We start from the raw sequence: 16,575 nt of genomic DNA, 5'->3' as shown, positions 1-16,575 counted from the left end.
TCCCTTCAACACTAAAGTAGGGACAAAGAAGAACTCAACCACTAATTATTCAATCACACCCTGTAAAAATTCTCTCCCAACCACCTTATATAGCCTAATTGTATTGCTCTGCCGCAACATATATAGTGCAAACCACCCAAGGTAGTCAATATTGCACCGATGAATGTATTATTTTTGTTTTGTTACTAGTATATACTAATATTAATATAATTTAGTGTATTGTTTTATGTCTATTGATATTTTTAAATATTTTTCATATATATTACATAACATTTAAATATATCTTAACTACACACTTATAAATATATGTTTATACTAGCATATTGAGTTTAAAATTATTGATTCAATAGCTTAATTAAATGATCATATTTTATTTTTAAATATAATTATAAAAAATAAAAATGGTTATGATAAACAATATTAAAAAATAGTTTAAAATATTAAACAAATCAATACTTGTTGATTTCCATCAATATAGATCGGACCAATATGGTCATTATTGATCAAAATTTTATACCAAAGAAAACTAGAACTTATTGTTCTTGTTTACTGGAGGAACAAGATATTTCGGTCGATACGTAAGGTACCATTACGAAATTGACTTCCTTGAAACCACCACCATAGCCTATTGAAACATTTTGTATAACTTAATTGTTATAACAATACTATGTACCAAAACCCTTGATTGAGGTAGTATCATAAGTTAACTAAGCACCAACTTAATTGAGTAATGAATAAAATAATTATATTTTAACAAAATAAATTATTATTACTAGATTATTATATACCCACGATGTGGGTAAAAAAAAATTATATGTAACAAATTTATAAAACCAAAGTTAAAATAAAAAACAAATCTAGATTTAGTTAAAATAGTAAAGCTGAGTTTATAAATGCACTGAAGTCTCAAATTTAAATCTTGGAATACACATGTTTTTCTATATAAAAATATAAAAAGACAATATTACCGTCAAATATTCATTTGGTTTTTATATAATTTTTTTCTATTATAACTTAATATATATTATATTGAAAAGTAAAAGCTTTGATATCGAGTCTCACTTTATGTAAATATTATACAAATTTATTATAAATTTAAATTTCATCATTTTAGGTCTTATCCAAATTCAATTTAATTTAAATTTAAATATGTTTCAAGATAAATTATATTTGTATTTTCTTCGTCATCATTGTGACGAAAATATCCATTGCTTCTGCGAATATCATGATTGGTAGAGAAGAGGTATTAATCCAATAAACGAGCGACACGTGTAAAAGGCCCTGCATCATATTGTGTAATTTAACCTCCAATTTATCGAGTTTTTAAAATTTTGGTTATGCTTTGTGTTTTGTGCCCATTGTCTTTGTGTACACGTGTTTGACATACGTCGCACCACGTAATGGCCGTTGTGCTGCAATTAAAATGGGAGTTAGGGTAAGGGAGTTATCATGGGCTCTTAATGGAACAAATGAAATGAAGCCACATTCGGCCAAATGGGGTCCACCCGTTTTTTACTTCAATTATTGCACCAACTATATTTCTAATAAATTAATTGAAAATCTAAGTATTATTTAAATATTCCAATTGAATTTTAGCTTAGTTAGTATTGATATTGTTATTAGTATAATAAGCTATGGGTTCGAGTACGCAGAAGCACATTATCCTCTTATTTTAAGGGTTGGGTAGTTTTAGACATTATATCAAAAAATAAAAATTAAAAATCCTGATACTACAGATATATTTAAATGTTTTGTATTGTTGTTAAAAGTATTTTTGAAAGTTAAAATATCCATTTTACATACGATGAAAAATATATAAAAAAATAATTGTACCTCATTATTAATATTTTGGTACATGAAATATAAATATTAAATATTTTTAACCATTAATATTAATTATTTGTACAATTTAATTTGAATCTATAAAATATTTTTTAAATATTAAAATATAATACAAATCCAAATATATAAGGTTATATATTTGAAAAAAATTTCAACAGAAAAATAATTGTAAATCCAATATCAATATTACATATGGATGATAAATAAGAGGTAAAAACATTATTTTATTGTATCTCATTTGGATTTAAAAGCACTTTTAACCTCAAAAATATTTTTTTGAAAAGTACTGAGAAATAAAATTTTTGGTGTTTTCTTTTTGTATTTTTATATTCTAAATAAATCATGTGTTACTAATGTTTAAAGTTATTCTTTCTCAAATGATTTCACTAGAGATTTTTGGTATAATGTCAAATTTAGCTTTTATTATTCACTTTATTTTTATCAATTTGACTATTATTTTTTTTGAACTAAATTTGACATCAACCTTTTAAAAAAGAGTCAATTCGCTTTTTTTTAATCAAATACTGACTAAACATTGTTTCTAACAATGTTGGCATGGCAACCTGTATGGTTATCCATTTGTATTATTTCATGTTGACGTAATACTATTTATATTATATGTCACACTGACAAATAATTTAAAAATTATAAAAATATTTATTTAAAAAAAATCAAATTTCAAAAAATGTAAAAAGCTCATAAAAATTCAAAAAAAAAAGCATGAAGTACATGTGAATTGTCGTGCGGGTTGCCATGCTTGAAATTTTAACATTTTAGTTAATATTTACGTTAAAAGGCAACAATTCGACTCTTTTTAAAAAATTGATAATCAAATATGATTTTTTTTAAAAGTTGAGGACCAATCTGACATCATGCTTAGATTTTTTTTTGTAATGAAGTATATACAAAAATTAATCTTTTCGAAATTTGCAATTTTTTCTATAACAACATTATATCCAATATTTAAATATTAACACTTTATTTAGAAAAGCAATATATATTACTAATGTAGTAACATTTGTTGGTGACCGACTTTGAATAATCAACATAACATATGCCAATATTAAGGTGTGAATTTACAAGGAAAGGAAAAGATACATGCAAAGGATACCTAGTAGTTATGTGCATGTTTATAGTCATGAATATAAAGTAAATGGTCGGCTTAGCCTTGTATAGCATATTAATTATTGTTTGGCCAGTATACAGTCTTTTATTGGGGGCAAATAAAAAGTATAGTTTTAATCAAATGAAATGAAAAAGCAAGAGGTTTGTTGAATGGGATTTAATTTCTTTTGAAATATCGTCAACTGAAAGTTGATAAATCTCTTAACGTGTTGGTATTATTTTTAGTTTGGGTGTTTTTAGGCTTTGTAGAGAGTTTGATTGCTTGAAAAAGGTTTAATATGGACGGAAGAATCTTGTTGGATCGGGTTGTGTGTGTGATGATAGTTCGAAGACATTTTTGGAAGGATTCAACCTCTCCTCAATAAAAAGGGGCATTTTTTATTGTTCTTCAGGAGTTGACGAATCTTTCAACGGGTTAATATTGTGCTCGAACATGGTTTTGATAGATTAATTAGTACTGAATACTTAACAATACCATATAAGGGTATAAGTTCAAATTCTACCAAATACAAATGCTCACATTTCCTTGATAGGTAGTCATGCACCATGTATGGTTTGATCCGGTGAGGTGCTTCCTCTTTATTGAACCCATCATTTCTTTATACAAACCTAAACATTCAGTCTCTCCACAGAGTCAAAAATAAAAAACAATACCAACCTATCAAGGTTCATTGGCTCTCGACGGATGTCATATTGAAAACTTTATATATATATAAATATATCTTGGACACTTGGCTACTGTTTATAGTATATAGAAAGCTTAGGTCGTAATTGTCTGCCATGCATCCAACAAATCTGCTAAATGAAGCAAGAAAATAAGTGAAATATGAGGAAATGGATATGAGAAAGATGATGGCATGTGGCACTCAGTCACCTCATATCATTCCATTTGCATAAATATATTATATTTTGAAGTGTTTATAAGATGAAGAAATGGTAAGCAAAAAAACAGACAGTATCAATAAGGATAATATACATAATTAGAAGTGCGATGGTCATCAATTTCTAATAACATGTCCCCATACCCTGAACAAGATTTGCACAAACCCAATTGCATATTTATATATATACTTATTTATCTTTTACACGATTTGATTGCATAATCATTCATATATATATATATTATATCAGCAACGTGTGAGGCAAAATTTCGGAATATATGATCATTCTGATTTTAAGGAAATTAATGGCAGTGTATACAAATATCTTGTTAGTGAGACAAATCACAATTATTATATATAATGTACAAGTGTACACAACTTTTAAACTTGAGTTTGACTCGTTTTATTGTTTAAAAATAATTTTATATTATTATATGTTTTAATTAAATTTAAATATTTATTTTTTATTTTTTGAATAATAAAATGAGCTATTTGGATGGGCTTGGACTTAGCCTGGTCAGGCGCACCAACATCTCTAAGTGAGACCTTGGCCCTCCTCAAATAAAAATTTATTCTTTTAGTCTTTTTAGAAATAGAAAAATTTTAAAATAATCCAATGGTTAAATTCGAAGTTATCTCCCTTAAAATACAAAATTCAATTTTGACACCAAAAAATTGAAAAATTTATAGTTTAACTCTTGAGAAATTTTAAAATTTTATGTCAAGATAATAATAAAATTACATTTTAGTTCTCTCAAAAATTTATATTTCAAATTCGAATTTTTAGAAAAAGAATTCAGACTTAGCCCTTGTTTATTCGAATCACTTCCTGTAACATCCCGAATTAGGGCCTAGTCGGAACAGTGGTTTCGAGACCATAAATCCGACATAAGAAAATTTATTTTTATTATATTTTTATGGTCTACGATTTCACAGAATGATTTTGTAAAAATTTCGTTCGAAAATTTCGACGTTTGGCCACTCAATTTGGTCAAAAGAACTAAATTGTAAAAAGTGAAAAAGTTGAGTTCCACATGTTAGAGGTGTCTAATTGTTATGAAATTTTAGATGGGAGGTCCTTAAATGGTAATTAGACCATTTTATAACTTTTTGGACAAAAATGACCCTGGTTGGGTAAAATTTGAAAGAATAGTAAAAAGGGCATTTTGGTCATTTAAGGGTACAATGAATTAAAAGACAAATTTTAAAACCCAAATGTGTCCCTTTCTTCTTGCTTCAGCCGAATGTACCAAGAGCAGCCATGGTTAGGGTTTGGCCAAGCTCCCAAGCTCAATAATCAAGGAAAACAAGATTTGGGCTTAGAACGAGGTTGAATAAGGTTAAGTACAAACTCGAAATAAATAGTCGTACTCGAAACTGAGTGTCCTCAGGTCGGCTCGAGGTTGGAGATCGTCGGAGGCAACCTCACACTATCACGCTATCATCTTGAAGTATTGTTGAAACTTAATTTCTTCAAGTGAGTGGTATGTATAGGGACTTAATTATTGATATGTGTTCTTATGTTTTGGCCAAGATGCTGGCTTATATTAATTCATTGTATATAGCCATGAGATGTGGCTTATAATGATTTTGGCTTGTAAGCCTATTTGTCCATGGTATGTGTGTTAATGTCTTGTGATGTGGTTATGCGATTATGCTTGTTCACTATACATGAGAAGTATATGGCACATGTACATGATGAATGCCGCAGGACCATTCGAGATGGTTGTGGCCATGGAGTGAATGTATGGCATGGTAGTAAGATGATAATGATTGAACATGGACAATTGTTGAATGTGTAGAGATTAAGTGTTGGGTAATTAACACATGTATGACAACATGCAAATTATTTAATTGAATTTCACCAAAGGCTGATTAAACATTAAATTGATGTTATAATTTGTATCTATGATGTGTAAAAGTATGGGGGAAAAAATAAGGTCAACATAAGGCTTGGAAAATATCCTAAGTGTTAGCTATACGGGCAGAGACACGGCCACGTGTCTCAACTATGTGGAGGACACGGCCTAGTACACGGGCGTGTGGCCTGGTAGTGTGGTATAAATTATTTTGCTAACGTCATAAATAGAGAATTACACGGGCTGAGGACACGGGCGTGTCCTAAGCCATACGGGCGTGTGGGACCACACGGCCTGTAACGCCCCCTAACCCTATACCGTCATCGGAACAGGGTTATGAGACATTACCAGTCAGTACAGTCCAATTTCGGTCATTAATTAAAATAAATATTTACACACATCCTAGTTTTAAGATGCGTCCCTTTAATGGGCCCTCGCGGTCCAATATGAACAGTAAATTCAATTCGGGACTAATTTAGAATCACTACGAATTTTTAGTAAATTTCAAAATTCATACTACATACCGTTGCCAACCATAATTTACTCATTTCATGAGTACATCTACAACCTAAATGACTCTCATAAAACATCCTAGGTACATGCCATTACCAATAATTAACACACTTTACCTTAATGAATTCGGGATCAAACTGGGATGATGATTCAACGTTCTATCTTTACTAAACCTGCGCACGGAAACAAACCGTACGCTGAGTATGGTATACTCAGTGGTATTTCCATAATCCGAACACTTAATAATATAACAATTAAACTTAAAATCACAATAACAATTATAAGTATTCATTTATTTGTTTTATAGATAAATTTTCAATTACTTACCATATAAATTCTATACAAGTCATATAACAAACAAAATAACATATTTGTTCAATTCTTTTCATTTACTTACCGTATAAATTCTATACAATATATTCACAATTCACTTGTTTTCACACTTTATTTCTTAACAATATACCATTTTAATTCATTCTAACATCAATCATCATCCATTTGAACTTCACTCATTTCATGAACCTTTTGGTTCATGTTTTCAATCTCATATCTCAATTTCAATTTCTCATTTCATTCCAATAGCTCAATCAATCAAATTCACTCGACTTATCTTTTCACTTATTTACCCCTATTAACAAGACTAGGACCTTGGCGGATACACGGATCCAACCAAACACACCAATATGGCACCCAGTGCCTCATCGGATAGTTCGAAGCAATATTTGACACCCAGTGTCTCATCGACCTAGCCGAAGTAAAGTTGGTACCCAGTACCTCATCGAATCTATCCGAAGAAATATAGTGACACCCAGTGTCTCATCGACTCGAGGTCGAAGAATCCCTGAACACTTCCAATCCTATGGCATGCCAACTATATCCGACTCAGCCCGATACTGTTAATAGGGTATTCAATTCACTTTCAATTTTTTTTCAATCAATACACATTTTAATTAATCACATAAATTCATAATTCAATACAATTCAATTCACTTTTCAATAACAAATATCCAAATATCACAAATCTCATATTTAAAATTTTCAAACAATTTATATTTCAATTCAATTCAAATAATCAATATATATTCAATATTCAATATATATATTTATATATATATATATGCGCCAATTCAATCAATATAAATTCAATAAATTCATCACATACTATATCAATCCATTTCATTTGCAAAACACAATAATTCTTACTTCAAAACACTTAATATACATATTAAGAAATAAATTCAACAATTAAGTATTAGGTTCGGATTATAGAAATACAAACCGTAATTTCTGAGCTAACTCCCGTTGACTTTGTCTTGTCCTTTCTTAGCCGAGATTTCTGGTACCACATTGACTACGAAATTAATACAATTTATAATCATTAATACATTACTAATTCATATCTTGAGTTATAGAATTCTAAATTAAAATCCGCTAATTTTTTCTGAAACTAGACTCACAAATATTCTTACAATAAAATTTTCAGAATTTTTGGTTTAGCCATTAAGTACAGTTTATTCTTTAAATTCACCCCTATTCTGCTATCTGACAGTTTCGTTCCTTCTTCACTAAAAATTAATTATCTCACAGTACAGAACTCGGATAACATTCTCGTTGATTTCTAATGAAAATAGACTCATTAGGGATTCTAAACATATAACTTTAAGCCTCTAATTATTTTTATTCAATTTTTGGTGATTTTCCAAAGTCAGAACAGGGGAGCCCGAATTCATTCTGACCTTGTCTCACAAAATTCATTATATCTCATAATTTACAATTCAATTGCTTATATCGTTTCTTCTATAAGAAACTAGACTCAATAATATTTAATTTCATATTTTATTCATCCTCTAATTCAATTTTTACAATTTTTGGTGATTTTTTTCAAACTTAGACTACTGCTGCTGTCCAAAATAGTCTTAGTACAAAATGTTGATTTACTTTAATTTCAATTTAATTCTAACTAAATTCACTTACTTTTCTATCTTAATTCATACTTTATTTCTATTCAAATTTCATCCATACTCTCATTTAAATATTAAATTTCCAGGATACTTTCCTAATTTCAAAATTTCATCAATTTAGTCCCTACAACATAAAACTTATAACTTACTTTACAATTTGATCCTATTATCAATTCTAGCTTGAAATTTACTCAATTAAACCCTTAATTCACTATTTTATTCAACATGAACTATACTTGAAAATCTATAAACTCTCAAAATATCAACTTAATTTCATCAAAGTCTTGTTCCAAAGCTTCTAAAACATCAAAATTTAAGAAGAAATGACTTAATTGACTTACCAAATTAAACTTTGAGCCTTGAAACCAAAATTTTCCTTTTTCTTTTTCTTTCTTTCTTTCTCCCCTGTTTCTTCTCTGTTTCGTTTGCTTTCATTCTGTTTCTTATGTTTCATTTTGGTCCTCTTCATTTTCTTTTATTCTACAATTCAACTTTCATCCTTTATTCAATTTAGTCATTTTTCCTAATTACTCTTAATTAAACTAAATTTACTTAATTAAACTCTAATTAACCACTCAATTGACTTCATAAATATTTTTAATAAATATTTACGAATCCATTTTTCAGAAACAGAGACCCGAAAATACACTTTTTCGGTAACGGTAAATTTCGGGTCGTTACACGGCCCCACCCACACGGGCGTGTGACTCTCCAAAGTAAGAAAATTTATTAAGTTGCCCAAAGTTTATCGAATGTTTTTGGTTTCGTCCCGAACCACCCCGATGTATGCTTTAGGCCTCGAAGGCCTGTATAAGGGACGATATGCATGTGTTTGAAAGGTTTTTTTTAATTTTGGGTAGAATTTGGTGACCCGGTTTTGTATGTTTGTGAATGTTTAAGTTTGGTAACGCCTCGAACCTTGTCCCTGCGTTGGATACGGGTGAGGGGTGTTACACTTCCAATCCAGTTTGTTTTGGTTTCAGATCATTTTAGGTTTGGATTGTTTTAGTATAGATAAATTTGGATTCAAGTTCAGATCATATCGGGTTGTGCCAAATTTAAGCTCTCTTAAATACAAATAAACACTTGAATAAAAGAAAAGAAACTTTACCCAACAAGTGTTTATGTACAAAGTTTGGATACAAGAAGAACAAAAATAAATAAATCATAAAATATATGCGCTTTGATCTTTGAAACTTGTCTTCTGTCTTTATTGGAGTGTTACGAGACTCTAGTTGTTTAGGTTAGCTAAAGGTAGATTTTACTCATTTTGGAGCATTAAATGTGTGAGTTATTATAGCCTTGCACATAAGGATGGCAAAATTCGAACTGTCTAATGAATTTCGAATTGTTTCGCTCCAAATGGAGTGGTTTTTTTTTGAAAAGTGTGTACAGGGGAGGGACGAGATGGAATTTTTTCTTTTGGAAAGTGGGTATGGAGCAATTATAGTAACTACTTACCTCACCCACAGCCATTCCAATATATGAAATTACTATTTTATACTTATACATATATAACCATTAAAAGGTTAAAAATGTAATAACATATAATAGAAAAAATCTATATATATTATGTTAAATTTTTTTAAAGAATTATGTTTAACTATTTAGTTGATTTTTAAAAAAAATTTAAAAATAAGTAGTAGAAATTAAATTGAATCAAAGTGGAGTGAGTTGGGGTAAGGACAAATGCATTCGACATCTAATGGAGGTGGTAGTGGTTTTTAAGATTATACATCCTTAGTGGAGCAGGGCAGATAGTGGATTAAAGCATGCCAACTATAGAGCGATGGTGGATTTAACAACATCTGTCCTCGCCTTGCTCCATTGTCATCCCTACCTACACAATCATATATTAATATATTTGATAAAAACAACTCTTAGACATAAGAAAGTATCGATACCATTAAGGCAAATATCAATACATTTGGGTTAGATATCACTACCTCAAAAACATGTATCAATATTTTACCACTCTAGCAAGGCTAATGAGGTATCAATACTTAAGCATTAAAATGCTTATTTTTATTCTATGAACACTTTAAAACATTTCCAATACTTTTTAATTAACTCAAGACATATGGTAAGATTGCAATTAATTTAAACAAGTGTTGTTTACTTTTGTCTTAGATTTTGAAATTTTTTTATAAAATACTTCTTTTGTATTTCAACATAAATGGTATAAGAAATATTATTAAAAATAAATTTCAAATGTTATTATATCCAAAACTTTATAAAACTAAAATCTTTTACCTTCACCTTTATATGTAGCATCTACATCTCAGGGGCAAGGGGAGGGGGCAATTAAATCACCATTTAGTTGGGTTACTGGGGCTTGGGTCCCTTTCTTGGGCGGGACATTAAGTATATTTATCTTTATCGATAAATCAATTTTTAAATATTAGAGTAGACCCTAAAGAGAACCCACTTCTCCATGAATTTATCTTGAATTGTGATATTTTAGCTCAACTTTATTCCGATTTTGCCGAGGGAGTAACCCCATTTTTTACCTTGAATTGGTCAAAATATGCCAAATTTCTTACTTTTCGTGGAGGATTAGATCCACTAACTGGGGGTCTATGGTTGACTAATATTGCACAGGCCTTGGCCTCCCAAAATGAATTTTTTTTCCATATAGTCCATTTAATTTTTAGAAAATCACAAGTTAACATAATAGTAAAATTGTATTTTGGCCCTCCAAAATTTTTTATTCATTTCTAACCCCCTAAAACAATTTTATGACTTCACCCTAGAGGTGTCCATGGGTCAGGTTGGGCCCAACCAAAATTTTAGGCCCTTTTGCTAGGCCTGGCTCGAAAAATGGGCTTAAAATTTTGTTCAAGCCCGACCTGGATAAAAATACTAAAACTTGAACCTGATCCAGCTCACACATATTAGTTTTTTATATAAATTTTTAAAAAATAATTTTAAAAATTATAGTGATGTTTTATATTTTTTTTTAAAATAATTTTTTTTAAAAATGTATACTTAAATAACACTAAGATAGGTCCAAATAATTAACAAGCAAACGCCTCTAAAATAGTAACAAAATTAACAATAAAACAAGAGTTATACATTATCCAAATAATAACAATAAAATAATAGCAATATAATAGTGAAATGGTAGCAAAATAGTGAAAAAAAAAACAAGAAAATAGCAACAAAACAGTAAAAAAAAACATCAGTTTTTCTTTTTTGCATATTAGGGCCAAGTCCGGGCCAAAAAACCTGACCCAAGACCTGGCCCATTTTCTAAACGGGTCTTATTTTTTATCCAAACCCATTTTTCGAACCTATATTTTTACTCAAATACTCTCACTTTCCGGACGAGCTAAGTGGCCCAACCTATAAACATTTATACTTACCCTTCAACCTTTTAACAAAGTTGTGTAGCTGAAACTTCTCTCGAAGGTTCCTAGCCTTTTCATCCGTCATTAGTGGATAGATAGACTTATCTTACATCATGTTTACATGACAAACATTCAATAATTCTCATAATAATACCATAAGCTAATGAATCAACCATTACAATCCAAAGAATGCATATTGCTACGTCAAAATCTAAGAAAAAAACCCATGTTTGATGATCATAGAGGGAGATTTTCTTTTTTGCTTGTCACTAAAGTAAGTGATGGATGAACCTTAATGGTTCGTTGATATCATTTTCAAACCTTAAAAGAGATCTCCATAATGGGGTTTATTGGGATGATTCAATCCTAGCCATAATTTGGCAATCAAGATCCTTTTGGAGTGATGGCTTAGTTTCAATGATTGTCACATTACTCCACTTTTGAACAACTCCATGACATTACGTACTCACATATACTTTTTTCTGCCGTAGTTTTTTTCTCTCATTTGATGAAACATAGAGAAGAGGTGCAAAATTGTTTGGTGGTCAGCCCATCACTGTAATTTGCTTTCCAAACTAGACAAATCATTTTTAATCGTATGATATTATATATAGGCCAAAACATATTATATATAGATAGATATTTAGAAATAAAGTAGGGACCTGATTAAAAAAATTTAAAGTAGGTCGAATTATGATTTTTGGCTCTTTTACTATGCTCAAATTTGGGATTTAGTCCAGGAGCAAATTTAAAAGTTCATTTAGGGGGGTAGAATTGAATAATAAATTTTTGAGGGGTCAAAACATAATTTTATAATGTACTAATTATTATTTCATCATTTTTGAAGGGAATAAACATAATTTTATCATTTTTGAAAGGAGACAAAATACAATTTTATCATACATTAATTTTTAATTTAATCATTTTTATAAGGGACTTAAATAAAAAAAATTTGGGGAGTCTACGCCCCTCATATTCGCCCCTGGTTTAATCCTGGTTGATATAATTCGATTATTTTCAAATAATTAACAATATTAATAATCAGACCAGTGTTAGATGTAGCGGTAAGGCTCATTGCATTCTTAAGGGTTCAAACTTTGGAAACAACATTGTAAATAAAGGCAACCATGAACCACAAAAAGATTAATTTTCATGGTTCATGAAACAAACTTGAAGGAAACTTTGATCATACGAAAAAAAAATTGTCAAAATTTTAATTAAAATAGTACGTAAATACGAGGGTTAAATATCAAATTTGAGCATAATACAGGGACAGAAACAAAATTTGACCAATAAAGTATTATAATTACTATCCGTTCCATCATGTTTTCCTTGTTCTAGAAATAGACATTAATAATGAAAACATGAAAGAGACAAATCAACATTAAACAACACAAACTATCCCTACAATTCTTGCCACTCTTCACTAGTGCACTAACTTAGGTCCCACCCCAACAATTTGGCTTCAAATGTTTTTTCTCCAAAAACCCATTTTACAGCTCTTTCTATATCTCTTGAGCAAATGAAAAAAAAAAAATGGGGTCCCAACATTGATCTATTATTGATCCACAGATGGAGAAGAAGAGATCCCTAATAACCCTAGCACCAGTGGAAGATCCACTTTTAGCTCTACAACTGTCTCTCTTTTGCAGCTAAATTATTGGACCATACTCTTTGATCTTCAAGGAATTGGAGCCATTGTTGGTGCTTTTACACATGGCTTGCTTCTCTTCTCAAACTTTAGAAACAAACAAAATTCTAGAATCACGGACTAATCAACACTTCATCCTCACAATCACAAATAAGAGGAAGATAATTCGCTTTGATTAATTTAGGGTTTCATATATCTTTTTCATGCATTATTAATGGTAATGGTGACTTTGGTTAAGTATAAACATTAAAACTATATATGAAATTTGATTTAATGTATAATGTTATATATGAATTTTGATTTTGTATAATTTTATACATGAAATTTTGATTTGATTTGATTCAATTTTTAAAAATCATTAATAACTAGGGCTGAGCAAGAAAAAACGAAAACCGGCCCGAATCGAAGTATTTGGACGGATCACGGTTACTCAAAACCAAATCGAATTCTATTTTTATTTAATATATAATTAATTTTAATTTTTTATGATACAAAAAATAAATAATTATATATAATAGTGAAAATAATTAAAAAATTCTTGAATGTTGTTTTTTTAGAAATATTTATGAAAAAGACATAAATTTTATCGAATAATATTCAAAAGTCATAACACAAAACTCATTTTGTCAAAATAAGTTTAAAAATCCAAAACCAAAAATTAATATAGAAAAATCGAGAATCGAACTGGGCCCAACCAAATTGTGATGGATGATTAAAAAAATTCCAAAAACCCGACCAAACCAAACTGATATCACCCCTACTAGTAACATCATCGAATTAACATAATTTTATGTTGATAAATTGTATACACAAACAATTGTATTAATTTAATATGAATATATATATATGTATTCGTTTCTTTAAATGTGTACAAGTGAATTAAAATAAAAGTTTCGTTTATACCTATGAACCATAATTAAACTTCATTTGTATAACTGTACCAAATCAAAGTTTATGTATGATATTGCATATTGAACTAAAGTTAAGTATAAGTTAGAGGGACCAAAATTTTAACATTTTTCATTTAACTAAATATTTAAAATGCCTAAATTTAATATTTAACATATTGGAAATCCTTAAATAGCAATTCTACCATTTAGTAAGGGGGCAAAGCCCTTGCCAATCTCTGCTTGAATACTCAGGTTTGAGTCCCACCATATGCAACTATGATATATAGGTCTCTATTATCACATTGTGTGTATGCTATGTGTGGTTTTGTCCTATTCTTTTCAATTCAATTTGATTCTTCGTCTGTTATACTTTATACTAATTTGATTTTATATTATAATTGGTTAAAAATATATATTTGTATTGTACCTATAAATATACTGTATTGTACGTATAAATACACTCTATTGTACCTATAAAATATAGTTTAAGGATGTCGGATGAATTAACCTAAAATAAGTCAAATTTTAATGCCCTATTAAAAGACCAAGTTTGCAACCTTAGAATGCCTTCTTCACCAAACTTGGAAAGCAAAGTGGCCCAAGAAACGAAGCCTCTACTAAAACAACCTCATGAACGTGGGGGCAGCTACATAGCATTGGGTTTGTTTGTGTGTCATCAATGAAAGCAAAGAGACTAGGATATATAGAGAACCATCCATTTGTGCTTCCCCTGCAATGGAAACGAGGCTTATGGGCCTATACCTTGAAGTTTGTATACATAGTCAACAACATTTGAAGTTTGTATATATATAGTGTCAACACTCTTGGTATGAACATAATACTTGCCAATCATACATCAATTTATTTATTGCTCTGATATGAAAATTTATATCTACAAGGTAAGTAGATGAATAGGTCAATTAAGTTCCAAAAATGATATATGGTGTTTTAAGAATGAATGACGACACCCTTTTTTAAAAGTTTCAGAGATTAAGAAATTGAATCTCTCTCTTCTCTTTTTACACTCATACACTCAATTACTTCTTACTTTTTAAGGAATCAAAACCTCGGCTACCCACAACCACCTATGACTCTTTGCCTTCTGAATGAACCGTCACGAACCACCATAATCTCAACCTTGTATAACACGGACAATATGCATGATGCTTTCCATTTGGCTGAGGTAGCATCTAAACTATTTTTGTGATTAAATCCCAGTGCTTTTCATGGTAAGTTTCCTTTATATATGCTTTTGACTTATGCCAAAGATCAACAGGAAGTAGGCCAGAACTGTTTTTGTTGTTTACGACCCTTCTTTCAACCTTTGATCATGTACCCTGTTGTTAACAACATAGAATATAATATTGTTTGTAGGAATATTTATTTGTGGCATCATCGTCCAGCTCCCTTTTCATGTACAGCACATTGCAGATACATATTGCCTTTTTTCATGTACTTGCACATTCTTTAAAATGGGGTTCAATAATATAGTCAACGTGAAGCAACCGTATCTCTTGATGCAAGTAGTTTCTCTTTGAAGTTTTAACATTCACCTTACATTAATTTTTAATTTTTGCCATAAGATTATGTTGTGAAGCACACTTGGGTATGGTGGTTAGGAATGTACCATTTTCATTTTCATGTACATCTTATATTTTAACTTTGAAAACCAGATTGTTAAAAGGGTTAATCTTAAATTAGTCTTCATGTATTATAAAATGGACATGAAAGATACATTGGACATATAAAAAAAATAACTATTTATCTCTATAGGTTTTTATCTACTTTCTTCTATATCTGTTTATAGGTTGGACTACTCGTCCAAGTTTAAACACTCCTTTAAAATTTTGGTAAAAATATTAGGCTCGAAAAATAGATTTGAACAAAAAAAATAGGGCCATTTAAAATATGAGTCGAGCTCGGGGTTGAACATTTAAGGTTAAAGCCTAGCCAAGCCTGATCTATTTTTAAGTTTTTGATAAATGGGGTAGGGATGGGATTGCTAATGATTAAACTCAAACTTTCATGTCACAACGCAAATACTTTTGTCACTAGGTCAAAAAGTTGTTGCCAGTTTGTAATATTTTATATTATTTAAAATTTATATATTATAGAGTTTATAACATATAAAAATTAAATCTATAGTAATATATAGCAATACTATAATCTAAACTTTAAAAAATGTTAATATGACTATATAAAATTTTAATAAATAAAAATATATAAAATTATTATATATTCAATTAAAAATAATATAAATACTTTTTTAAATAAAAAATGTAGACATGCTTAAAATGAGTTTAGGTAAAATTTTAAACTCATATCTCAGGTCGAGTTGACTTGTACAATAATATTATACTTAAGGCACACCTCTCAGGCAAGGTCTCTCGTGCTTTCAATAGAATGCCACCACCTTTGCTTAACTTTCAATAGCTTACGCTTTGATGAACGCTAATCTAGATGCTTCATATTTAAATTGCCTAGTTGTTGTTATTATTCTCAT

At 29.6% G+C, this 16,575-nt stretch overlaps 1 long non-coding RNA gene across 1 annotated transcript; it reads right to left on the bottom strand.

The window, feature by feature from the left end:
* Positions 1–9,917: 9,917 nt before the first annotated feature.
* LOC121228273 (uncharacterized) lies at positions 9,918–10,593 on the bottom strand. The gene is made up of 2 exons (XR_005925831.1): positions 10,435–10,593; positions 9,918–10,021 (listed from the first exon to the last, which is right to left on the bottom strand). It is a non-coding gene; the product is annotated as an uncharacterized lncRNA (long non-coding RNA).
* Between the last annotated feature and the right edge of the window lie 5,982 nt (positions 10,594–16,575).

Source organism: Gossypium hirsutum, chromosome A04 (genome assembly GCF_007990345.1).
Source record: "Gossypium hirsutum isolate 1008001.06 chromosome A04, Gossypium_hirsutum_v2.1, whole genome shotgun sequence".
NCBI classification, from domain to species: Eukaryota; Viridiplantae; Streptophyta; class Magnoliopsida; order Malvales; family Malvaceae; genus Gossypium; species Gossypium hirsutum.
The sequence above is the reverse complement of the archived record's forward strand: the minus strand, read 5'-3'. Positions and strand labels throughout refer to the sequence as shown.